Raw genomic sequence first — 20,856 nt, forward strand, 5'->3', positions numbered from 1 at the left:
TTATGAAAAAAGTAAAACATCATAAAGCCAAAGAAGAAAGTAATGGTTGCAACATGGAGTGATAATGACTTTTCTAATGATGAATCAAATGAGGAGGAAGTAGCTAATCTATGTCTCATGGCTCTCGATAAGCCCAAGGTAACTTTTAATCTATATGATTTAAATTCATACACATTTGATGAATTACAAGATGCTTATGATGAATTAGCCATAGAATTTAAGAACATGAACATGAAATATAAGAAAATGATCTCTAGGTTGAAACTAAAAAATGAATCATTGACTAAAACAAAGGATGACTTAGAAAAAAAGGTTGAGCTTTTAAAGTTGAATATCAATGACTTGACTAAGAAAAATGAAAATTTGCATAACTCACTTTTTAGATTTTATATAGGACATAAAAAACTCAATGACATGCTTGAAACACAAAGAGCATTCTTTGACAAAGATGGATTAGGCTATGATAGTGGCAACAAAGAGACTTATTTAAAGAATTCTCTTGTTAAGCCAAATGATTCATCTAGCATATGTGCATATTGTCATAAATTGGGTAATTCTATACAATATTGTTCCTTGAAAAAAGTCACTTATAGAGGTAAGCTCATTAGAAGAGTGTGGATTCCAAAAGAAATTAGCACATTTCAAGATGAGATTACTAAAATGAAGTGTATTCCAAAAGGTACAAAAATTATTAGCATTAACACTCAAAGACCTAAGAAAGTTTGGGTACCTAAAACTCTAAAGGTCAAATTGAAGGGATTGGCTCCATTGGTAACAATTCTTCTACTACTATTGAAAATGTTTTACTTGTAAAAGGACTTAAGCATAACTTACTTAGTATTAGTCAATTATGTGACAAAGGACATAGAGTTGTGTTTGAATCCATGTGCTGTCAAGTAATTGATATCAAAACTAACAAACTTATTTTTGTTGGACATCATCAAGAAAATATTTATGTAGTGATCCAGATGATTTTTCCTCTAAAAATGTTTATTTTATGGCTTAAAAAGAAAATGAGAGTTAGGTTTGGCATAGAAGACTTGGACATGCAAGTATGCATGTAATTTTAAAACTTTCTCAAAATGATTTGGTTGTTGGTTTGCCAAAATTAAAATATGAAAATGACAAGGTTTGTGATGCATGTGCTTAAGGAAAACATAAAAGAATTTCTTTTAAACCTAAGAATTGCATTTCAACTACTAGACCTCTTTAACTACTTCATATTGATCTTTTTGGTCCTACTAGGACAATGAGTCTTGGTGAAAATAATATAGGTTTGTTATTATTGATGACTTTACTAGATTCACACAGGTTCTCTTTTTACATTCAAAGAATGAAGCTTTGGAAAAATTCATCACTTTTAGCAAGCAAATACAAAATGAAAAAGGCTACTCAATTTCCAATATTAGAAGTGATCATGGAAAAGAATTTAAAAATCTTGGCCTTAATGTGTTTTGTAGTGAAAATGGTATTAGCCACAATTTTTTTGCTTTTACAACTCCTTAACAAAATGGGGTAGTAGAAAGGAGAAATAGAACTTTAGAAGAAATAGCTAGAACCATGCTTTGTGAAAATAATTTACTTAGATATTTTTAGGTGAAAGCTATAAATACTTCTTGTTATATTATAAATAGAGCTATAATTAGGCCAATTTTGAAGAAAACTCTTTATAAGCTTTTTAAAGGAAAAAGGCCTAACATAAGTTATTTTCATCCTTTTGGTTGCAAATATTTTGTTTTGAACAATGGAAAAGATGATCTTGGAAAATTTGATGCAAAAAGTGATGAAGGGATTTTCTTAGGATATTCTTTGAATTCAAAAGCCTATAGAGTCTTTAATAAAAGAACATTAGTTGTTGAAGAGTCTACACATGTTATTTTTTATAAGTCTAATCCACCTCCGAGAAAGGTGCCTTTAATGATGATGATATAGGTATACTTCAAGAAAATGTTAATAATACATCACTTGAAATTGAGAAGAACAATCAAAAGGAAGATAATGAGTTTCTAGTGGAGCCACAACATATAGAGAAAAAGTCAAATCACCATAGAGAAAGGAAATATGTTAAAAATAGTGAAATTATTGGTGATCCAACTCAAAGGGTAAAAAATAGATCTTCTTATAATGTGTGTAATTATGTTGCTTTCCCATCTCATATTGAACCCAAGAATATAGATGAAGTCTTAAGAGATAATCATTGGATATTGGCCATGCAAGAGGAATTGAACCAATTTGAAAAAAGTCAAGTATGGAATCTTATACCTAGGCCTAGTGATCATCCCACTATAGGCACAGAATGGGTTTTTAGGAATAAAATGGATGAGCATGGAATGTTGTTAGAAACAAAGCTAGATTGGTAACTCAAGGATATAATCAAAAGGAAAGAATTGATTATGATGAAACCTATGCCTCAATTGCAAGGTTAGAAGCCATTAAAATATTGCTTACATTTGCATGTTTTAAAAATTTCAAGCTTTTTCAAATGGATGTCAAGAGTGCATTTCTAAATGGTTTTATAAATGAAGAAGTGTATGTGGAGCAACCTCCCAATTTTAAAAATCCAAAATTTTCAAATCATGTTTATAAATTGACAAAAAATTTTATATGGTTTAAAACAAGCTTTTAGAGCTTGGTATGAAATATTGTCAAATTTTTTAATTGAAAATATTTTTAATAAAGGAAAGGTTGATACTATACTTTTTATTAAAACAAAAGGAAAAAACATTCTCATAGTGCAAGTTTATGTTGATGATATCATATTTGGTGCTCCTAATGAAGTTCTTTATCAAGAATTTGTTAAGATTATGCAAGGTGAATTTGAAATTAGCATGATGGGAGAACTCACATTCTTCTTAGGACTACAAGTAAAGCAAACAAAAAATGGCACCTTCATCAATCAAGCCAAATGCATCAAGGATTTGCTCATAAGGTTTGGATTGGAAGAATCAAAGCCTTGCTTAACACCTATGAGCACTTCAACAAAACTTGCCAAAGATGAAAGAGGTAAATGTGTTTACTCTAAATTATATAGGTCTATGATTGGTTCATTGCTATATCTTACTACAAGTAGATCGGATATAATGTTTAGTGTATGTTTATATGCTAGATTTCAATCTTCACCTAGAGAATCACATTTATCTGCTATTAAAAGAATTTTTAGGTACCTTAAGGACACCCTTAATTTAGGATTATAGTATCTAAAAGGTTCATCTTTTGCTTTACCTGCCTACTTCGATGTGGATTTTGGTGGGTGCAAAATTGATAGAAAGAGCACTTATGGTACTTGTCAATTGTTTGAAAATATACTTATATCATGATTTTCCAAGAAATAAAATAGTGTTGTTCAATCCACAACTGAAGCCGAATATGTAGCGGTCGGTACTTGTTGTGCTTAAGTTTTATGGATTAAGCAACGATTGAAGGATTTTGAAATTACCATGGATCATATTCCCATTAAATGTGACAATACTAGTGCCATCAATCTCACAAAAAATCTAATTCAACATTATAGAACCAAACATATTGAAATTAAGCATCATTTTATTAGAGATCATGTTTAAAATGGTGATATTGTGCTTGAATATATTGATATCTTGCATCAATTAGTTGATATCTTTCCAAAACCTCTTGATAAGGATAGATTTTATGCAATTAGAGGTGAACTTGGTATGATGAATGTTCCTTGAAATGAATTTCTTGATGTTATGATGAATGTTGCAATCTTGAGTGATCAAATGTCTGTCAATTTTTTTTTAAGCTTGTGAATGAATGTATTATGCATCTTTGAATGATCATGTTACATGGTTTTTAAATTTAAAAAAATAATGCTACAGAAAAAACCAATCAATCCCCTTTGGAATGGATTGATTGGTTATTCTCTTTGTACCAAACTAAAGGGAAAACATAAAAGAACTGATCGATCAGGTCAAGCATATTGGGCATGATGCACACCATTTTGATTGGAAAAAAATCAAGTCCCTTCTCTTTTGGCCAATCATTTCAGCTCCTTCACTTATTCTTCTTATTTCCCAAACTCATTCTTTTCAAACCCTGGCATTCTCATTTTATTTCCACTTAAAAATTTATCCCTCTTAACAAAATTTCTTACAAATTCCTTCATTTCAACTTGATTTCAAGCCTCTAGGTTACCCATGCATGATCGGTTGTTACACCTTATTATAACCCATGTGTTAGCCCCTTTTGGGACCCAATACTCTACCATTAGAAAACAAGATTATTGATGGATGTACAAGATCAAGCATGAATAGAAACCAAATTTGGTGCACTTCATTTTTAGTGACATGATGAGGATTGTCCAGAATAGAGATGTTACTCTGGTATATGGGTATGCTATAAGCAATCTTTTGAGACATTTGGAAGTAAACACTAGAGGCAATCGAGAGATGTGCATCAATGACCCATTTAGCATTCTTGGGCCTCCCGCATTGCATAGTATGGGGTATGTTGAAATTCCAGATGGCCAATGGGTTAAAAAGAGGGATATTGGTGTTGCACAAGAGGAAGAGGAGGAGCAAGACTTTGTAGACATGCCTGCACCTCAAGGAGAACCCTCTAACACACCTTTTGACACTCAAGGTACCCTAAAGATGCTCTTACTTTAGATGAATAACCTGCACTCGGTGGTTGGCACTATAAGCATTAGATTGGAGTCCATGGAGAAAACTCAAAATGACCTTGTGGCACAAGTTTAGCATCTTTGAGCTGATATTAAGCATATGAGGTCTACTCCTTAGCACATGGGATAGTCTTCGCAATACTCTCCTCTTTTACCTCCATCTCTTCATTTTTCACCTCCACCTCACTGAAGCCTTCTTATTGCCATCTCTTATGTTTTCCCACATTTTTTGTAAATATAACTTTGCATTATGGCTTGTAGACTATGATCTTTATATTAATGCAACTTATCTTTTATTTTCTTATGGCTTGTGGCATTGTTGTGTAGTTTCATGTTTGAAGTGACCTTGGGTGTCCTTGAATTGCTTATTCCCTCATTTTGATTTGCTTCATTGAGTATTTTTACTATGACAAAAAGGGGGAGCAACATTGGTATGAAAATTTGATGATGTATGAAAATCTGATGATGTTTTGATATTGATAATGACGCTTTGATATTGATGGATATATTAATGGCTATGGTGATATTACTCTTGTCTAGTTGCCTTAAATCTTATGCCTAAATTCAGGGGGAGTTTGCCTTTCATAAGTTCAAGGGGAGCTTCTTTTCAAAAGGAAAAATGTTTTTCATGCAAATTTTTCATTTGGTATTGTCATATCAAAAAGGGAGAGATTGTTGGCCTTGAATTAATTAAGAATTTTGATTTGACAAAATAAAAATTTGCCAAACTTGTTTCAATCTTGTCTAAGCTTAAATTGAATATTTTTTCACCCCTCTATCTTGCCAAAATTCATTTGAGAACCAAAACAACTCAAATTCTCAGAAAAAAACATGATTTATGCAAGTTTTGATAGAAGGGATCGATCTTTTTAAGGAAGGGATCGATCCCCTCCATTACCAAAAAAGGATCGATCCTGTTTTCAACCAAAATCAAAAGTTCTCAAGATTTGGCAAAAACTGATTGATCCTCTCCCTGTAGGGATCGATTGGTTAGTAGAACGGATCGATCCCTTCATTTAAGGGATCAATCACTTTTTCATACAGAATACTTTCCTTGTGCAATTTTTTAGAAAAAAGATCGATCCCCTCACATAAAAGATCAATCACCTAAGGCAAGGGATCGATCCCCTCTTAAAAGGATCGATCGGTTGTTCAAACAGAATGTCCCCCAAGTGTGGAAACCCAGAAAAGGGATCGATCCCCCCACATAGGGGATCGATCACTTAAAAGAACAGATTGATCCTTTTAGGCAAGGGACCGATTTGGTAAGGCAAAATAGGCATAAAATCAAGCTTTCTCACACATGAAGCAATCGATCCCCTAAGGGAAGGGATTGATCCCTTGAAGGCCTGAAACTCTCAATGACTATTTTCTATCCAAAATTTCTACAGGTTTGAAGCATTAAATGCAATCTAACGACTCTCAACTTCTTCCTAACTATAAATCAAGCATTCCACTGCAGACCAAGAGTAACAAGAGCTAAAGAAACTTATTGCTATTCACCTACCAATCTGCTCAAGCATTCAAAGCTGTAAAAAAAAAAAAAGTGCAGAATTCATATAAGTTTTTCTCTACTTTCTTATCTATATATTTGTGTACTTCAACTTAGCAAACACCTAGCCTTTGTGAGGTTCTTAAAGTTTGCCAAACACTTCTAAATTTTTTGTATTGTGAATGTGTAAGCTTAAGGGAGAGGATAACCCTTAAGAGTGTATGTTGTTGAGTTTGTAAAGCTTTGTGAAAGCTTAGTTGTAATCTTCATCAAATAGTGGATTGAACTCCTTAGCAAGAGAGGCTAAAGGAGAAGACGTAGGTGCCTAAGAAAGGACTGAACCTCTATAAATCTTGGTGTTAAATTCTCTAACCTTATCTTTTGTTTATATTCATCTATTGTGCTTATCTATTTTGATAATTTGTGGCTATTGAATATTATCTTTGAAAATTTTATTAAAACCAATTCACCCCCTCTTGGTTTATTTCAAGTCTTTGAGCTAACAAGTTTTCAGGATCAAGCGCTTACCACTACACCAAAAGCTATAGCTAATAGCAAAAGTGCAACTCTATTTCTTTATTCTCTTTTGGTAGCACAGAGCCTCGTACTAAATGACAAGTCGACATAAAGGGCTTCGCAAAGCCTTCATGGGATACCTCACCTATTGGGCCTCGATAGGTTAAGTTGTTATACATCGAAATTCAATCCACCATGGGATACCCTACCCAGATGAAACGATATATCGAGTCCCTAAGGGAGACTACTGGACCCCATAATCCAATAATCTTTCCTCCAGCGGCACTTGGGGGACTTGAACCTATAATCTCGTTCTGATACCAGTTTTCAAGATCAAGCGCTTACCATTACACCAAAAGCTAAAGCTAATAGTGAAGGCACAACTCTATTTCTTTATTCTTTTTTGGTAGCGTAAAGCCCTATACTAAGCGACAGGTGGACATAAGGGGCTTCGTAAAGCCTTCATGGGATACCTCACCCATTACGCCTCGACAGGTTGGGTTACCATACATCGAAATTTGATCTACCATGAGATACCCCACCCAGATGAATCAACATACCGAGTCCCTAAGGGAGATCGCTGGACCTCATAATCCAACAAGAGTGAAAACCATGAAGCAGATCATCTATCTAGGATCAAATGAGAAAATAAAGAAAATGAAGTCACTCAAGAGTTCTTTCTGGATGAACAACTATTGGCCATTCAACGACCACCATGATATGTGATTTAATAAATTATCTTACTGGCGATGTTCTCCCACCTAACTTAACTTATTAACAAAAGAAAAAGTTCTTACATAATGTTAAGTATCACATGTAGGATGACTCTTTCCTATTTAAGCAATGCAAAGATCAGGTTCTAAGAAGATGTGTCCGTGAGAAAGAAATAGAAAGCATTTTACAATAATGCCATGCTTCAGAACATGGAAGGCACTATAGAGAGGAAAGAATGGAAGCTAAGATATTGCAATGTAGTTTCTACTGGCCTAATTTGTTTAAATATGCATATAGGTTTACAGCCTAATACAATAGGCGCCAAAGGAGTGAGACCTAACTAAAACACAAGAATTGAATTTCAATAGCATCCTTGATGTTGAAATACTTGATGTTTAGGGAACAGATTTTATGGGGCCATTTGTGTTTTCTTTATAGGAATCTATACATCATGCTAGCTGTGGACTATGTTTCAAAATTCATTGAAACAATTACCTTAGCTTCGAATGTTGCCAAAGGTGTACTCCACTTTTTGAAAAAGAACATCTTTTCAAGATTTGGCACACTTAGAGCTTTTATTAGTGTTGAAGGCACTTATTTTTGTAATAAAATTTTTGAGAAATTGCTAGTCAAATATAGAGTAACTCATAAGGTGGCCATTGTATATCATCCTCAAACAAGTGGGCATGCTAAAATAAAGAGAATTCTTGAAAAAATAGTCAACCTTCTAAAAAATATTGGGTAGTCAAATTGGATGACTCGTTATGGGCTTACAAAATAACAAAAAAAACCTCATTAGCAATGTCTTCCTATCAACTTGCCAATAGGAAGGCCTATCATTTACTTTTAGAATTGAAACATAAAGTTTATTGGGCCACTCGTAATTTAAAGCTGGATCAAGCTTTTGCTAGCAAAAAAAAAACAGTTATAATTAAAAAAGTTAGATGAGTTCAAAACACAAGCCTATGAGAATACCAAGTTGTATAAGGAAAAAAATGAAGCAATGGCATGACAAAAAGGTAATAGACAAGAACTTTGAGCTAGGACAAAAAGTATTGCTCTTTAACTTTAGACTAAAACTATCCTTTGGTAAGTTGAAATCAAGATAGAGTGGACTCTTTATTGTAACTCTAGTTTTTCCTCATGAGGTAATAGAGATCATAGATGAAGTAGAAAGGTAATTAATTAAAGGATTAAGGGAATGGGCATTGAGAGACCACAAAACAAGTTGTAAAAGTAGTCTAATTAGAGGGTTCTGCATATATTTAAGGATGGTCAAGCTTGACCAAAACTAGCGCCACTTGGGAGGTAACTCAAGTTCTACTTTAATAGTTATGATTTCTTGATTTCCTTTTTTTTTTTAGGACAGGTATGTTTCAATGTTTTTGCTTGAGTTTTTTTTAGGGATAAAGAAAAGTAAGGAGGATGCATATTCAATCTTGAAGACTAGTGGGGAGTATTTTTTTTCCTTTGAGTTTCTTGATATATGGTTTCATTTAAGTGTGAGGGGAAAGAAACCTTTTTAATTTTAATACATATTTTTTTTCAAAATCAAATTGACTCGCTAAACTTCATTATGATATTCACTTAGTTAGAAATTATATATATTCTCTTGATTGACTATGTATGATATAGAGTTTAAGTATGGATATAGTGAAACTTGAAAGAATTTTTAAGCATGTCTTTACTTTGAATATGATTCTTATGCATGCATCTTTATTCTCTTTATATGAAATATTATAATTTTTGTGAAGGTTTGTGAACTATAGATTTGCATGAAATTTAAGATTTGAATAAGTGCTCTAAAATTCACCTATTCAGCCCTTGAGGTGAATTCATAAACTATATTTAACTCAAGAGATGATCTAAGTAGTTTTTTAGGATCGTTTAAGCCTTTTTCAAGCCCACATTGTGGTCAAGCATCCTTAGTACCCTTATTTTTTGTTTAGTTAACCACATTACAAGCCTAATAAATGTTTTCTTTGATTATTATCCTTTCTTTTGTTATCCTAACCCATTTTGCTTACTTGTTTATCATGGACATATTCTTGCATTTGACAGGAAGGGAGGTGTAAAGAAAGCAAGGAAATCATGAAAAACAAAGGCAAAGCATATAAAACCAAAAATGTTTATTATTTAAAAAAAAAAGAAAATGCCAAAAATACAAAGTAATAAAAAAGTGCCTTATGACTCAAAGTCTAAAAGAAGAGCTCCTAATTAATTTAAAGTCTAAAAAGTTAAAAGAAAAAGTAAGCTTAGGGTTTTAAACCTAAAAATTTTCTTTTTCTTGCCTTGATCCAAGCTTAAAGACCTTTTGATCTTGAATTGAATATGTAGGTCTAACATTAATGGAAAAGAATGGGGAAAATGGACATATGAAGCCTATTCTATCTTTAAATTAAAATGTGATGAAGTGTTTTTATTTTATTTGCTTAAGTTATATGCATGATTTAAAGATAGATTAGATTTTTATGTATGATTAGCATAAGTCATTGAAAGCTTGCTTTTGAAAGACATTTTTGTGACTACATTTATTCTTAACTTTGTATTATGCAATAGTACATGTGAAAGAGTTTTTTACAGTTTTTTACTTTGAGAGTGGTTATGATGTTCTTTAGTTTCATCAATTTAAGGTTTTACTTGAAGGCAACAAAGATTCAAGTTTGAGGGTGTGATAGCACCAAAATCTATACAGTTTTTATATGTTAAAATGGTGCTAAAATTTAAAATTTTGGATGATTTTTTGTGCTTTTCATGCTATGTTCATGGCTTTAGTTTTTTCAAACACAAGATTCCTTTTCATGCAAGCCATGCATGTAACCATGCAAAGTTCATATTTGGCCCAACTGTGCAAGCACAATGCTGCCCACCATTGGTTTAAATTCAAGCATGCTCAAGGCCACTTGGTTCCCAATCCATTTGGCCAAGGTAAAATTTTGAGACAAAGATGCTTTCTTTTCTTAGCCATAAAGAGAATGACTTGCACTTGCACTTTATCACATTCGGCCATACAAGAAAGAAGGTGAAGTTGCAATACCATGGACTCTACAAGCTTAATCCATTTGGCCAAATAAAATTTTATCTAAGAAGCACTCTTTTGCTTAGCATTGAAGAAATTCAAGACACTAAAAACTCTCTTTTATTTAGCCAAGAGTGATTTGATGAACCTTTTAGCTCATCCAATAAAGAGTTTTGATAAAGAAAGAGATGTGCAAGATATTTATCAAGATAATTGATGAACAATCAAATTATTCTTGAAATCACAAGCCTTAGCCAATGACATGAAGGAGTTTGAATCAAAATTGACTGCTACAAAGATTAAAGGTCAAAATTACTTCCTAAAACCCCTTATTTGGCCAAACTTTCCAAAGAGGAAGAAACCATGTTTGACTAAGACTTTTTAAAGATTAAGATAGAATTATCCTTTAGCATTTGAATCAAATTCAATTTCTTGTACACTTATCCCCTATGGCTGAACCTATGCCTATAAATAGGCAAGGCCATTCACTTGTTCCATCATCTTTCTCTTCACTTTTTTTTTTCTTTTAGTTTCTTAGTTTTTTATTTCTTTTTAGTGAAGGTATTGGCTTAGGTGATAGATTTTCCAATTAACAAGTTCTTGTTCTTTAAATCTTTTTTAATCGAGTGTTTTCATTCAAAGATTTCTTTTGTTGTTTTCTTGTTTGCAAATTCTTGTTCTTGTTTTCTTTAATTTTGGCAAAGCATTCTTTTTAGCAAGATTGATCCAAATTTGCTTATTTTCATTGGAAGATTCGACTACATGTTATTTCTTGATCTTTAATTTCTATCATACAACATTTATTTACTTTCAAAATAATTCGACATCTTGTCTATAATCTTTTAAATCTTTACTTTGCAATTTTTTTAGCTTAGGCTTTTAGATTAGTTGTTGGCATTAATCTTTGCTTCCCAAATGACAATTGGTGAAGTTTAGAACTCTATCTACACATCACTTTTAATCTTTACTGAAACTTTATAACCCTAAAACACTAAATATTCATTTGTTTAGAAATAGGATCTCAGCCTTTTGCCTTTGGTACTTGTGAACTATCTAATACTAGATTCTATACTCTCTAAGGAGATGATACTTGGAATAGTTCACTTTATTACTTGATCTATGCACTTATAGGCTCTATATAAAAAATAGTAATTAGATACTCTCTAGATTACACAAGGTGATGAATCACATCTTGATTACTTCATACATTTTCATATGACTCATGTTATACCAACAATACTTAATTGAAGCATTGTTGGTTAGAACCATAAGTAATGTAAAGTCAAAGTATAACGTTCATCATATAAGATTATAAGTAATCTCAAGTTAAAGGATCACTTATACAACCATCACATGAGAATGTAGCTATAGACACTGTGAACTATCATATAACATTCTTATGTCGAGTCATGTTTAATGAACTTGTTCTTGTAACAAGCACCAATATGTTAGCTCAAGTTTACCCAAACTTCAACCAATGAGATTGGTTACATGCTTCATAAGCAAGAGCATAACCATGTGCTAGTCTTAATAATTTTTGTCAATGTCCTCTTATTGATAAAGCTTTTATGCAATGATGATCTCATAATTACAATCTCATTGTAATTCCTTTGCAAAGCTTTATTTATATTTCAAGGACTTTATCATATAAGCATTAACATTGAAATATATGCATATAAGCTCAATGATAAAAAAAAAATAAGACCTTTATAATATATTAAATATCAAAGTACTACAAATATGATAATATCTTAACTAAAATATGATTCAGCATGAAAGGCAAATACCAGCATGGTTTTCCTTAATGGATATAGATTCAAATATTCTATAATGGTCTCACTCCATTCATGAGAACTACTTTGTATTCTATTGCTGAAAGAGCCATAATGAGCAAGACTCTTGAAGAGGCCCATTAGTTGATAGAAGAGATGGCTGTCAACAATTATCAATAGGAAGAATATAAGGTACATAAAAAACCTGTTTGTGTTTGTGTTAAATGCCTTTACTTCCATTAATTCATAGTTGGCAACCCTAACTAAGAAGATAGAAACCTTAGGAACCTTATTTCAAATCATCCATACCATTTAAAATCCCTTTGTATCTTGTGAAATATGTGATGGACCTCATTTTAGTGAAATATGGTCAATAGTCTAAACCCACCTAAAACCCTTACAATAACTTTTATAACCCAAGCTAGCGAAACCACCCTAACTTTTCTTGGAACCAACATAACCACCAAGCTACCAACAAAAACAACAAATTTCACACTAACCTATAACCCTATAACCCATTCAAAGAAAAAAACCAATTTTAAGGAAATATTGACCCAATTGATGCAAACAAACAATAAAAACACCCAAAGCTAAGCTGCATCAATCAAAAACCTTGAAAAACAAATAGATCAATATACTCAAGCTATTGCCAACCATCTTGCAAGAACCTTAGCCAATAATATTGAGTTAAACCCTAAGAAACAAGGTAAGAAAACATGTAATGCCATATTTTCCTTTAGTGATAAAGGTATGTATGACTCTAATAATTATGACATTATAGATGAGCATGTAGTGGTTAACATTTCAGCATTGTTAAGTAGCCTGAGGTGGACATTGTTAGGAAAGATGATCTAATGGATGATGAGGAACTACTAAGGTATAAGGAAATTTTAGGAAGTTTTAATCAAATGGCACTAAAAGCCCATGAGAACATTGAGCACTATGAAAAGAAAGGTGAAATTTTTGAAATAGAGGAAGATCCTGAAGAATATGTTCAATAAAAAGATTGAATAGATCATTGAAGGATCAGTTGAAGAAGAAAATATGCTAATACAAGTGGGAAGAGCACTCTTTTAGAGTATTCAACTTGATGTGGAAGAGAAAAGGCAAGAAAAAGTGATTTAAGAAGTGAAAGGGTTAAGATTGACCCTTATAATGATTACTCGAAGGCAAACCTTTGAAGTAACACCACCAATGCCAAAACCTATCTCGAAAATGCTACTCAAAGAGTTGGAGAATGCCATTTTTGTTGAAGATTGTAGCCATGCATTTAGACAACTTTTTTTGAAAAAATGAAAGACCAAAGGAGTATCACTATCTCTTGTAAAATTGGTCATTTAAAATTTGATGAAGCTCTTTATTATCTAAGGTTTAGGATTAATCTTATGCCTATGAATGTTTTTATGCAACTAGGATATAGTGTGCTAAAACCTTCAACTTTTATCATTAAATTTGTTAATAGATCTGCTAATAAGCAATAAGAAATGTTTGAGAATGTTTTGGTAAAAGTTAGTAAGTATGCTTTTCTTGTGGATTCTATGGTTTTAGATATGGAGGATAATAAGCCCTCTTGCTTTTAGGTAGACCTTTCCTACTTATATCTAAAGCATTAATTGATGTGTATAAATATAACCTTACTTTAAGATTTAAGGATAAAAAAATATAATTTTTAACTGGTGGATATAGTATCCTTAGAGATGAGAAAAATGCACACTCAATAACAAAAGTTAAGGAAAAGCATAACCTTAGGGAGATGAATTTTATTTCTTAACCTCCTGACCCAATTTTCAAAAGCCATTTAGCAAAACCCTTAAGCCTTGGCCCTTGCAATGCTGTAATCAAATTTTCTAACCCAAAATCAAAAACACCCATGTTTAATTCGAGTCTTGCATAAATCATCCTTACAAGAAAAATTAGTACATCTCCTCAATTTAGTCTAGTTTATGTTATTCTATAATAAAGGATGCAATAAGGTATACTCTTTATTAAAGGGATAAGGTGATTTAGATATTAAGTATGGTCAAGCTTAACTAAAACTAGTGCTGCTTGGGAGGCAACCCAAGTTTTACGTCAATGGTTATGCATTTGTTTTCTTTATTTTTGTTTATTCTTAGGACATGTATGCTTTGATTTGGTTTTATGTTTTAAGTGTTTTGTAGGAATGGATGCAGGGTAATACCTCATAAAGGACACAAAGAGATTTGGCCTTTAAGCAAATTTTAGGGAGTATTTCTTTTTCCTAAGATTCTAAGTATGGCGTAAAATAAGTGTAGGGAAAAATAATGCTTTGTGAACTTAGCTTGTTTTCAAAATTTTCTACCTATTTTTGTTTAATGTTAAAACCAAATTAGAATGTTAAATTTTGTATTATGCAAACTTAGTTGATTGTTGTGTGGATGCTTCAAGATAGAATTATGTATGATATTGGGATAGGTATAAATGTAGTGAAGCATGAAAAAAGTTCATTTATATGTTTTTCTTTAGAACATGGTTTTTATGTGTATGATTCTATTCTTGATCTATGAGATGCAATAATTTGGTGAGAAATTTGTGATATAGTTAGTTGCATAAAGATTTAGAGATAATAATATTACTTTAGAATTTACCTTATTCAACCCTCGAAGTGAAATCCTAGACTATACTTGATTCGTAAAATGATCTAGGCATTCTTTGGATAGTTTGAGCTTTTCAAGCCTACCTTTTGTAATGCATCCCTAATACCTTCATCTTTTATCTTTTCTCTATTATCAATCAATCGATGGTCATATGTCACGGTATTGTATATCATTAGGTTTGAAATAATTTCTTCACTGACAACCATTGGATGACTAAGTAAGGATTGGATCTTCAGGATTTAACTGATGGTTTTTTTTAATTAATCAAATAAATGATTAAAAATTAAAATGGTTTATTTTGTTTGATAACATGTAAAGAAACTCCAAAACCAAACAGTTTATTTTGTTGAATCATAAGTAAGAAAAATGTAAAACAAAAGAATATGCATAATAGATATGAATATTAAGTTTTAACTATCAAGGAAACAGATCAAAATAAAGTTTATACACTAAACATTCTAATCACTGTCCATATAATATATTTTCATGTAAACAATGGAAAAAAAGTTGTAGAAGAAACACTTTAATTTGAATCATGCTTTTACCTTGTTACAATATTAACCCAAGTAGTCTTTTCTTTTTTGTATCATTCACTATCACAACAAACAAAAAAAATTATAATAAAAAATTTAACATTATAACAAGGTAAATAGAAGTCAATTTGCAAAATAAATTTTTCTTCTGAGTTCAAACTTAGGTACTAGCAAAACATGCAAGTAAGAAATAAAAAATCATATGTTTAAAGAAAAGTTGCAGGCTATATTTACATAGTACTACCTTGATTTCAATTGGATTAAAACTGAAAAGATCTTCAATAGAAACTTTCATAATTCCTACTTTACTTATGATTGTATACTCAACAAGGTTTTGTTATGCAAACAAATCAACATTTACTTTTCAATTTTCAAATCTTTATTTATTGAAATAGTAAATGCTAGAAAGAAAATATGACCAAAATGTATTAAAATTATACATAAATTGGAGAAATGAGTAAACAATATACTTTTTCTTAAGTTCTTTGGTTTATGGAATATCCAAATCTATATAAAGTTTCGTTGTAGAGCAGAAAGATATGTATGCTTCACCTGTTACAATAATTTTGTTCTTTGTCATAACAATGTGAATGGAATAAAATTATTCAAGTTAAAATAAATTTACAATTTTGAAAAAAAAAATTTTATAACTTACCTTTGTAACTTTTAATAGTTGCACCTACAACTATGATGACTAAATTTTCAATATCTTCACAAAGTTATTTTACATTAATGAATGAGAATTTATCTTCCCAAATTGTTACTTTTAAAGTTTTTACACTGTATAATAAAAGTCAAATCAATGGTGGTCACACAAAATGAAACATGAGAAAAAAATTTTGGTATACATTCATCAATTTAAAAGCTTTTCTTAACCTAAGTTCTTGGATGATTAAATCTCGTTTGTCAACTACTCATTTGTAAGATTGCATTTCAACATTTTGAATAGGACCTATTGATCTCAACAGTCCAATGACATCTATGCACAGTTGGTTTATAAGATATTAAAATTAGTAAAAACAAAATATAGACAGTGATATAATAAATATAATATAGAAATATTGAAAAAAAGTAGAGGTTAAATAATTATAATAAATGTAATAGCCTAGTATTGAAAGAAAATAAATATTAAATAACCCATCATATATTTGTCTTCATTTACTCTTTCATCAAGTGTATCATATGGTTGGAATGTGAAAAAATGTTAAGGTTACATAGTTGAATCATCATCTATTTCTTTGATCTTATAATTCTTGATGAGTGTGATTTTATTTTGTTCATGAACAGAATTAATAGATATCTTCGGTTTCCTTATCAAGAATCATGAAAGTTAATATATACCACCTTCTTTGAGCATTGATTTAAATTTTTCTGCTTTTGAACTATTGATCACAACATGCATGGTGTTATTCTAAAAAAAAAAGTTTATAAAGCATATTAAAATATTATATAAAACAAATTATGTAAAATTATTTAGTTATGTAAATTTTGTTTATACCTTAACATTTATAGCAAGAAAGTCTAAAGTCATGAGATGATTTGCTTTAGGATTTATTAAATCGCAAACTCATTATATTCTGACTTTTACAATTGAGTTATCACCAATTTGTGACAGTTGTGATAAAAGACAATGAGTCATGATTAGTTAACTGTAATAAAAATAACAGTTTGTGAATATACAATAATGATATATAGTCTAATATATGATATAAACAAAAACAAAAAGAGGAATAAAAAAAGTCTTATAAACATATAAAGTTAATCAGTTCAAACACATGAAAGAAAAAAGAAGAAATAAAAATAGCCATTATTGTAAACATACTAAAACTTGGGCTATAGATATGTCACATACAGGTTAAATACTTTTAATACAGATATAACAAAGTTAGAAAAATAAGTAATATAATTATCATCATTACAACAATCATGGTTCCAACTATGAAACCATTTCTAAGAAAGAAAGAAATAAAAAGAGAAAATTATGTACAAAATATAAAACAACAATGAAATTTAATGTGTAACAACTTGGATCCAAGTTTCAAATATTTTCCTATATGTTATGTTTTTTGTTTTAGAGTTATTTATGCTATGTTCATTTTGAATCAAAATTTTCAAACCACGGTGAGATGTCACTCTTAAAATAGCAACATATAATTAGCCATGTATAAATACAAGTTTGGACAAGTATAAACCAACAATATTTAATGTTTGCCTTGAGTTTTATTTATTGTCATAGCATAACATACTCTAAAAAAAAAAAACAGTTTTCTATTAAAGAAAAAAGGCAGTTTTTCATCCTTAATTATCCTAATAATTCTAAGTATAAAGACTTTTTCACCAGTATGAGCACCAATTATAATTCTTGCTTTTATGACCTTGGAAGCTAATTAGGTCACTAAAAGTCTTGTTCCTTTGCATAAACCAGAAGTTTGATTTAAATTTTTTATAAGCCTTATAACACAACCAATTTTTAACTTAATCTCATGATTTGCAATACCTAAAAATTTAAGAGAGTTTGAAAATTTAAGAAGGTATAACAAATCTATATCTGACAAAAAATTAAATGCTTTTGAAATTGTATCAAAATTATAATAACACTTAGTAAATCCTAGAACTAACTCAAGCATATGTACATTAATAGAATCAATAATGTCATTATACGGTGTAACAATTGCACTTCTACTTAAATAAAATGAAATAGAAAAACTTGACAAAAATCAGTGTAAACTGCTAAACATATGGCCTTAATAAGATCATCCAAACCAAGAATCAATAACTTGTCTAGTATCTTAATCCATGCTGCTTTCTCTTCATCGCTATATGAAACAATTTTAACCTTTCCATCACCAATGTCCAATAAAACTCTCAAGTTCAACTCTAGATTCTTTATCAATTCATTTTTGAAAAACCTCATATTTTTTTCAAGCCTAAATACCTTACAATATTGCGATAAAGTAGACCAATTTTATTACAACATACAATGTCAATCCTTGTTCCAAATTTGATCATATGTAATATTTGCCTAAAATCACCTCCCAACACTATAATTAATCCTCCAAAAGGCTTTTGGTTTTCAGTTGGTGATTTGTCACTTAAAACATCTCTTAAAGATTTATCCAAAGCTTCAAAACAATTTTTATGCATTATAAAAGCTTCATCCCAACAATGAGACTTGTATTCTGCATTAATCTTACTAGTTGTATTCATTTTCTGATTTCATATGTTGATGAATCAATGATATCAGTGGGGATTTGAATCTTCAATAAGCTATTCTGCCTCAAAGTTAAAGTAAAGATGCTATATCAGATAAAGCTATAATAAACATAATTTTTTTAATGACCTTGCATCAGATATAATTGTGTTTCACAAATATGTCTTCCAAGTTCCTCCATGGCCAAAAACAAAAAAAAATTTGTCCCTCATTATTGTGAATGAACAATTTAACAACTTCATGAACTTGCATTTATCTTCATTTAAATTTGATAACAATTGCAGATGCTGTTGATGAAGGTTTGCCAAATTATAGTCCAACTCTTCATGTAAGTGTTGTCAAACATTACATGCATGTTTTTGCTAAAAGGCTTACATAATTTAGGTTCTTTTAGAGAGGTGGAATGCTCATTGAAAAGCTATTCTAACGCTATAAGAGAATAATTCTTTAATTAAGAGTTTGGAATGATATATTGTGTCACACCAATAGCTTGCTTTAACCTATGCTCAATATCTTTTGCCAATAATTTTCAACTATTCTCTCAAAATGCATTTGGTTCGGCTACTTGACATGATTATAAAAAATAGTTTTATAAGTTCATGACTTGTAGCCTTTTCTAACAATTGAGACAAAGCCTCATCCCATTCTCTATCATCTCCCAAAAGTCCAAGTACTTGACATGTTTTTCGAAAGATGGATATAACACTTCATCAATAGTCCTCAACTTTTCATAGCTTCTAGGTCTCTTAGTGACATTCAACAACATATGCATATAAAATAACTCACTTGTTGCAAGATGAACATACATTATTCTACCTAAGACCTTCCACTCTACCTTATTTTCCACTTCATTTCTATTTTATACCATACCCATTAAGTAGGAAAATTTGCATATGATAATGTTCTAGCACTTTCGTGCTCTCTATTAGTAGCCATCCATTCAATGAACATAGTCTTATAGACATCAAGTCTTTAAACCACTCTAGACAATGTTTCTCTAGCAAAAAAGTAAATATTATGCACTTCTAGCAAGTGAATGACTAGCTTTTGAACTGATGGTTCTCTATGATGAATAGGGAATTCAAACAATCACAAATATGCCTCATAAGCAAAAAGATATTGATAATCTAAATACATCTTAACCTCATCAATGTCCACCACTCTTTGTTCTTCATTAGGTTGTTGTTCATTATTGTTTCGTTAAAAAATTGCTCTTGTTCTATCAACACTTTTATTGATATACTTGAATAAGTATTCAATAACTTTTATTCGATTCCAAATCCGTACATTGATATGAGCGTGATACTTGACAATAAAATCAACGTTATGAGGCACAACAAAGCGATTATTTAGCTCGACACCATTTTTGACAGTAATTGACCCATGATTTCTCATTTGATAAATTAAAAATCCATTTTCCATTATAATTGTTTTAGCTTGAAACTATTTTTCAAAAAATTTTAAACATTTTCCTTTCACCATATAGGGAGCCCGATTATTTGCTAGACCATATAAACCATGCATTATAAAATTACTAATAGCTTTATAGGCCATTGGATCAAAAATATCATCAAGGATTTCAACTGAAATAATCTTCCTTATAGCTTTAATAGAAGAACACTTATCATTTGGATGAAGCCAAAACAAGAATGTGTATATATAGAAGTCCTTATTTTTTAAATTCAACTGTGTATGTCACTATAAAAAAAAGAGTGAATTAAAAATAAAAAAAAATTGGTACAAAACATACTATCAACAATTTTGCTAAAATGATCATGCTTCATCAAATCATCAATTAAATGCTGAAGTTTAATCATAAAAACTTTGCACACAATATCCGGTTTATCCTCTGCTCTTTGCCCAGGGATCAAACTCAATGCTTCTTGAATTTCGACTCATTTGGCATTGTATGTAAAAGTTATAAACAAGTCTAGATACCTAAAATATCTACAAATTGCCATAGCATCCTAATAATTTTGAAATAAACACCAAGATCTTCCTTTAAAAAAAGCTAGTAGAATAATGTTTTTTGACAACATCCATTTGTTCATCACCTCTTTCCATTGCATCCTTTATTCCTTTGTATAGTTTAAACCTCAAATGCTTATGATTTTGTCTGATGTACTAAAGTATTATTTCCTCAACGTTGCAACATGCATCCATAATAAATTGCTGAAATAACATGCCTCCTCTTAACAATGTGTTCCTCTATACAAACCATTGTTGAATGAGGTAAGCATAATACTCACACATGATAATTGTTTCTCTCTTAATTCTATTTTTATTAGTAGGTTGTGAATAAAAGAGACCAAGACTAAATCCATCTTTCCCATAAAGAAATAACAATG

The 20,856-nt window shown here is 30.7% G+C and overlaps 1 pseudogene; it reads left to right on the forward strand.

The window, feature by feature from the left end:
• The first annotated feature begins 4,301 nt into the window (after positions 1 to 4,301).
• Positions 4,302 to 20,856, forward strand: part of LOC111298249 (bifunctional dTDP-4-dehydrorhamnose 3,5-epimerase/dTDP-4-dehydrorhamnose reductase pseudogene) — a 42,945-nt pseudogene continuing 26,390 nt past the window's right edge.

This window comes from Durio zibethinus, chromosome 16 (assembly GCF_047325235.1).
Source record: "Durio zibethinus cultivar Kanyao isolate XHJ-2024 chromosome 16, ASM4732523v1, whole genome shotgun sequence".
NCBI lineage: Eukaryota > Viridiplantae > Streptophyta > Magnoliopsida > Malvales > Malvaceae > Durio > Durio zibethinus.